The sequence below is a fragment of the Schistocerca piceifrons genome, chromosome 8 (genome assembly GCF_021461385.2).
Source record: "Schistocerca piceifrons isolate TAMUIC-IGC-003096 chromosome 8, iqSchPice1.1, whole genome shotgun sequence".
In the NCBI taxonomy this organism is placed as follows: Eukaryota; Metazoa; Arthropoda; class Insecta; order Orthoptera; family Acrididae; genus Schistocerca; species Schistocerca piceifrons.
In genome coordinates this window covers 360,562,086-360,569,516 of record NC_060145.1, presented here as the reverse complement: position 1 = coordinate 360,569,516, position 7,431 = coordinate 360,562,086, and the positions used below count along the sequence as shown (strand labels likewise).

The 7,431-nt window shown below is 36.6% G+C and overlaps 1 pseudogene; it reads right to left on the bottom strand.

Moving 5' to 3' along the window:
* Positions 1 to 304: 304 nt before the first annotated feature.
* On the bottom strand, positions 305 to 4,236 carry LOC124712351 (annotated as a pseudogene).
* Between the last annotated feature and the right edge of the window lie 3,195 nt (positions 4,237 to 7,431).

Genomic DNA, 7,431 nt, shown 5'->3' with positions numbered 1-7,431 from the left:
CTGTATTTGCTATTGAATATATGAAAATACTTTTATCAGCACTTCATTTATAGCATTTGTTATCATATGATCTCTGCAATTTTTTCAGTTAATGTGGATGTGGTTCGGATAACCGTTCTTGCGAGTCATTGGTCCATATTCCCTGGTATGTTCACAAAACTCAACAAATACACTCCTGACAGAGAGCACTCTTACACATACATAATGTCGAATGTAACAGGACATACTTCCATTAAATTAACAAGAAGTCCCGGAGTCTTTTAGAGGCGTCAAAGCAAATAAAAGAAGTTTGGCCTTGCAGGTTTCAGTCAGCTTTTACTTGTATCTCTTCTTTGTGTCTGATTTCACTACTAATCCTTTCAGTTCTTCTGGCAGCAATAGGACCAATCTTTCTACCAGCACTAGTTCTACTTTTAACAGTCGAAGCTTTTTCAGTTTACAGTTATGTACCATCACCATCAGGATTTTCAACTGGATTCATAGATACTCCTCTTCCTTTACACGTAGCCTCATATTTATGGCATGTACGTCCAGCTTTAAGAATTGGCTTACAAATCTTCCACCTCCAGCTACAATATCAACCATGGTTCAGCTGTTTGAAGGTATAACTTTCTATGCAATGGATGGTAACTTCCCATGAGTTTTCTCAGTGTCTGGGTTATGTGCAAAACAGTTACATAATTGCATGAAGCATAAGCAGGGTAACCACAAACCCCTGTTTGCTCCCCCAGATTGTAAAAAATTGTCCCTTCATCATTGTACAGAGCAGCATCACACTTCCAATTTGAAAGTTGGCTTTCCTTACACAGCACAGAAACTGTCCTGTGTACATGCCTTCTCGTGCAATGAAGATTTCTTTACACGTCTTGAATCTGTATGGGTCTCTGAGTTGAACACCTGTGAGTATTAGTCCAAAATCTTGCGTCATGTATTTGATCCTGAACAACTCCTTGGACATAATCATGGCGTTCAGTGCCATCTAAGGCTCGAAATCTTGGTACACCTTTCCTGTGTTTCATATGGGAACTGTACACACTGCCATCTCTCTTACACTGAGTTCATATCACACATTCAGTTTCTAGCCAGTTTTTATCCCAGCTACAATGTTCCTGAAGACAGTGTCTTCTTTACCATAATACCATTTCAATTTAAATGATAAGGGCAGATCTCTTACACAGCTACACTCACACCAATTGTCATTTCATATGATCTAACTCGCCACCATACAATACATAACAAAAGTTATGGTTAAACAATAGTGTTGTGACTGACAACTTTTTTATAGACACATTAAGCTTTTAAAACAGTTTATGTAAATATTTGCAGTTAAATTATAATATTAAAGGATGAAAAATGAAATGGAAGCTCATACATGAAAAGGTAACTGCATTAACACACTGAAAAGATCTAGACAAGAAATTACAATTCCTAGAGTTCATGAAGATAAACTGCCACTGTTGCTAAACATAGCAGCTCATTTCCCATAGCAGCATAACATTTTCCAACAATGGCATTCGTAAGACCAGTCGCAATTGCTTGAGAAGTCGCTCTCATGTGGTGGGATCAAAGTGGCTGATAATGTTGGTGATATCAACAGTGAGCCATCGCTTTTGTGTTGGGCCCTTCATGCGTAAATGTAAACTTACACTTCATAACCCCATGTTTCTACCAATAACACTACAATGAGTTGATACAAGTTGTGACCCTGTCTTGTATCTTGTGATTTCCTGAAGGCTTAACTGCCAATACGCCATTTAATTATAACAAATCATACAAAGAACGAAGTGTATTTCATAAATCTTCAGTTTGATGTTGCCATGAAATGAAATACATTCACACAATGAGATACTAAAAATTCTTTAACCATTAATATGACGTTTTTTATCATTTCATTACAACGAATTATATCAATCCAAATGCGTTTTAGAGAGATCCTCAATGTGATTTAACTAAAAACGACAAAATTCAATATGGCGTCTCCCAGGTTCTTTAAAGCAAAGGAAGATGTTCATGTCTCTCCCAGCTTGCCAAGAACTATCGTCAAAATGACGTGCAAATATATGCAGCTACGAAACTTGATAGCAGTCCGCAAATGAAGAAGTCTGGAGACGCTACATTGGATTAGTTGTCTTTGATTGTGTTCATGTTTTAAGCTGTGTTATGAAAATATCTCATGTAAGGTGCATGAACATTTGTCACAAACACATCATTCTTTGTACTGTTTGTTATAATTAAATGTCAGTTAGCGAAACCTGACTGTAAAACCGCTCAGGAGATACTAAGATGAGTGATATTATTACTGAGATAGCAATAGCTACAAACAACAAAATCTTGAATGAATGGTATGAGCGCTTGGCTTTGTCATTTTAATGCCACTTCCTTACACAATGTAACAAAGATATACACCTTTGCAACAGCGTTCTTGGCGTACACGTTTGGAACTGCAGACTGGTTCAGATCGCCTGATACACAATACATGTGTGATATTCATCAAATGCTTCAAATGGCTCTGAGCACTATGAGACTTAACATCTGAGGTCATCAGTCCCCCTAGAACTTAGATCTACTTAAACCTAACTAACCTAAGGACATCACACACATCCATTCCCGAGGCAGGACTCGAACCTGCAGCAGTCGCACGGTTCCGGACTGAAGTGCCTAGAACCACTCAGCCACCACAGCCGGCGTGTGATATTCATCGAGCAAATCTGCGCATGCCCACTAAAAGGCAATAACGTTCGTAACTCAAAGAGGAGTGTCTAATTTGTTGCAAAATCGATCATTCTAACAGAACATTTCCAAGACTTAAAGTTTTGTAGTTATTAAGTGATCGTTGTTCTCTTTTGCAGCTATGAGGGAATTACTTTATTAGTGCACTGAATTGTTCCAGGCTCAACCGTTCGTTTTATGACACCTATCTACACAAGCATATTTTTATCCAAATATGCGTTTGTACAGCATTTCGTACATTTAGGATGCAATTGTTTATGGAGCCATTGCAATTGTAGTGTCTGTAACCATCTGCAGCTCATGGTCTAGTGGTTAGCGTTGCTGCCTCTGGATCATGGGTCCTGTATTTGATTCCAGCCCAGGTCGGAGGTTTTCTCCGCCTGGGGACTGGGTGTTTGTGCTGTCCTCATCCTTTCATCATCATTCGAGAGTATGGGGAGACTGGACCATGAAAAGAGTGGAAATTTGTACGGACGCTGATAACACATCGTTGAGCTCCCCACAAACTAGACATCATCGTCATCATCATCAGCAGCAGCATATATAACTGTAGGATTAGGGCAGAACAAATTACAATGACGAAAAGCCAGACGCTGTTCGGTACGACCCTATCTGAATCAACAGGTGAAGGCATGGGCTTATTTTTTTTTATCGATGAAGAAATTGAGTCCAGAATATCCGTAGAAATTTTGGAACATCATGGGAATAGATGCGTATTTTGACAAAATGATACAGTATGAAATTCCCCAAAGTGATGCAGTAATGTATGAGGCAACCACCTAGTTGGAAGTAAGAATTAAACCTTTCATTTTATACCATTTATGGTTGGACTCTCTCAGTGACTACTTCCAGTTCCTCCTTCCTGTCATACTCAAGTGGAGCATAAGCTGCAATCAAATCAAAAGTGAACTTACGTCAATTAAGGTGCTACATACAAAGATTGAAAATTATACACATAAAACTATATGCATCTTTTCTCAGAAATAAACGTTTGCTGACCTATTTTATTATCATACAGTGGTTTGTAAGGATCATATGGCAGACATTTTTCCCCGCTGTATGCCTATTTTAGGACTTCAATGCGCTTTTCACAAACAATTTGGATAAAAGAATTTCTGTCAGTAAAAAATATTGCTTTTGTTAAATTACTGAATTTCGAAAATTTATTCACTGAAAAATGCCCAAAAGCATCCACATGAAAACGTGAAGTTACCTGCTGGCCACAGACGTCAGTAATAACAATAAATCATAACAATAACCTGAAGAAAGTACTCTTGGAGTACCCCCTTTCGATCATGCATGCTTTATTGTCTTCTAGTTTGCATGTGCAGATTCACAATAGTCTATTTTCACACATGGATAATGTGTTTACTAATTCTTTTAGTTTCACACGTTTTGCTGCCAGATGGCAGTCGTGATAAACCTGTTTTGTTCCTGGATAATTGCCATATAAGGGTGCACAAACAAAGAAAGCGAGTTGCTTGCGTGTGGAGGCCAGCTCGACATGGCTTGCACTTGTGTGGGTAATGTCACCTTGGTATCCAATAGAGCAATGCACAATGGCAGCTGGATGGTGGCATCGATTGTTGCAGACATGTGCCTTCTGGTGAGGCACAATATATGAGACATTGTTTATCAGCTTCGCTGCTGCCAATGGACGACACACTATGCTGACAAAGGCGAATCATTCACCCTCCAAACTCTCCCAAACGGTATTACAGAAATTATTGGGTGATTTTTCCGTTACTTATGGTTTTATACATAAGATTCATGCTGAGGTGTATATCATTTCATCAACGATCATAGTTATTGTGATATTTCGCACATAATAACACAATGTGCGAAATTCGTTGTGTTTGGAATGAAAAATAGGGGTAGCTGTGATTTTGCGTTTAGTGCATATTACATCATGAAATTTAGCTAACATACTGACATTTTCATTAAAGCTGGGAGGGTGTCTAGAAGCATCTCTGATCTCGAGAAAATGGGTTTTATGTAACGCACTCAGTTCTTTCCTTGTGTGGTGCAATACAATGAAAGAGAACTATTCACAAACATGTATCATATTTCGTAAATGGTTTAAAATATCTAAATGAGGTTTGGTCAAATAACAGCATGCAAAGAGGTGAGTATTTTGCCATATAGTTAGTTAAATATGAAACTTTGTTAGTTATGGCAGTATAGCAATAGCTACAGCTTTTCTTCTTTCAATTCAGTACTGCAATTTTTTAAGAGTTGTTGGTAGCTCTGAGAAGTGAATTTGCTAATATGAAAATAAACATGTAAGTTCTTCATTTATGTTATTGGAAACCGACACAATACGTCTTCCATAAGCTATGAAAGTACATGAGTTTGGTGGCTTTGTGGAGATTGTACCATGTTTCTTCATACGAAGTAAAATTAAAGTTGCCAACAAGATAAATGTACCCTTTACTCACAAATAGTGATGTTTCTTCAAAGAAAAATGGTTGACGATTCAAATAAAAGTAAGTCGACAATTGTGTTGCAATTTTGGTGGAATCCCATAACATATCATATTTTTAAGAGTGAACTACTGGAATAGATATTACCAATGAATTTTCTTATTGCACTTCAATGATCCAAGAAACATGAAAACAATTCACAGCAAATACAATAATATTTTTTGTTTCTACCTCTATTCCCAGTGAAATGATCAGCTTTTTCAACTTCAATATCTGTTGATGGTTTACAGATAGATCATATATATTTATAATGTATTTTCACCTTTATGGATAATTTCAAGTGGATTAGAAAGTAATATTCATCATGTTTTTTAACCTTAGTATCCACTGACAAACTGTGGTATTTGCTGTAATTTTTCATATTTCAAAGAACATTGAAGTGTATAAAGCAAATTCATTGGTTAGTTTCAGTACCGATTGTTCACTATTCAAAACACACTGGGTTACAGGATTCTGCTGAAACTGGAATAAAAGGAGAGATTTAATTCTCGAAGACTGCTTACCACTTTTTTCCCCAGAGAAGTGTCATCAGTGACAAATTTTTACTAAGTACTTACATTTTTCTTGCTGTCATCTTAAAACTTGCTTCTTTTGCCAGAACACAGCGAAGTTTATATAATATCACCCCAGTGATGTGCTAGTGCAGTTGCAGTTAAAAAAGATTCCTAAAATACTGGTTTATTAAGTATATAGCAGAGAACAATTAGATTAATAGTTTATAAAATAGTACATTCTCAGTATAAATATATATGTCTAATTTTGTTACTTATGTTGTTGCAAAGCCACATTAATGAACATTTCACACCTGTGAATGATTCTTATAAAAACGTTATTCCATTGTAAAGGTCTGTTGATACTCATATATCACACTAGATAAGAAAATTTCACACTTAACCATGTGTCAAAATACTCTGTTCTTTACATGCTATCATTTACCAAAAACTTACTTCGATATCTTGAAGATTTTAGGAGTTACAATGAATGTTATGAATATTTCATTCTCCTTTTATCATTTGGTAGATGAGAGCAGTCCATTTTCCCAAGATTAGAGGTGTATAGACATCTCTTCCAATGTTAAAAGAAAAATTAAGGATGTTATCTAAATTTCAAACATGACAATGTATGGTTTAATATACACTAAATTCAAAAATATACTGAGTCCTATTTCTTATTACAAACTATTTTGTGGAGTGTGTTATTCAAATGCAAAACAGCACTATAAATATGACCATGAACGAAAAAATAGACATTTCACCTTGGAGCTGACATATAATGCTACAAGATGAGAAAGAACCAAACTTTTATGCCAGATAGTTTCTTTCAGATCCTGTGAAAAATCTGCAGAGCAGACTAAGAATGTGCACCATTCTACTCAAAAGGAACTTCTGCACCTCAACCAGCGAGCTAACCAGCGTATTCTGAGCGCATCCATAGACAGGTACAGCTGCGTAGGGCAGCTCAGTGAATCGGCATACAGACTGCCAGGTTTCCTTGCATTCCCACATTAATACCTCCTACAAGTGGAGAGAAGCTATAAGACGTTGTTTGCACCATGATAAAGTCACATATGACATCATTATAGAGTGTACACATCGTATCAAAGAAGCCATGTGTCAACTTTCATGATCATTCAAAACACTAAAGTGGAGTAACCATTCTAGAGGGTAAATTAGTGGAGCAGCTTGTTATATCTTCAGTTGGCATATTCGCTGCAATTTTCGAAGTTATTGCTGTCATTTGTTTCTCTGAAAGCGAAAGCCTGCCTACTTTACAAAGAGAACTTAACAGTATTGTTTGTCAATGGTAAATTGACATTATCAGACTTTATGTTACAACAGCTCAGTTTCAGTCTCTACATGGAGAAAGAAAAATGTCAGTCTCATTTTTCTTTGCTCTGAGACATCATAATGTAAAATTTACTCCTCATGTAGTTTCTCTGAAGATAATGGTTCAGCGTCTTTGCTCAAAATAGTTGGATAAAGGGTTATTCTTTCACAAACGCCCCAAGTGATTATGTTGGGTTAACAGTATTTGCAAATGCTTCTTTATGTCACTAAAATGTAAAGTTTTGTTAATATTCTCATCTGGTAGTTGCTTTCTATGGGTTTTGAAACTGGAAAAGCGGGACTTCAGGATTCCAAACATGGTGACTCTCGACTAAAATGGGATGAAGATTCTAAATTAACTGGAAAAATAATCTGTACAGCATTTTATGACC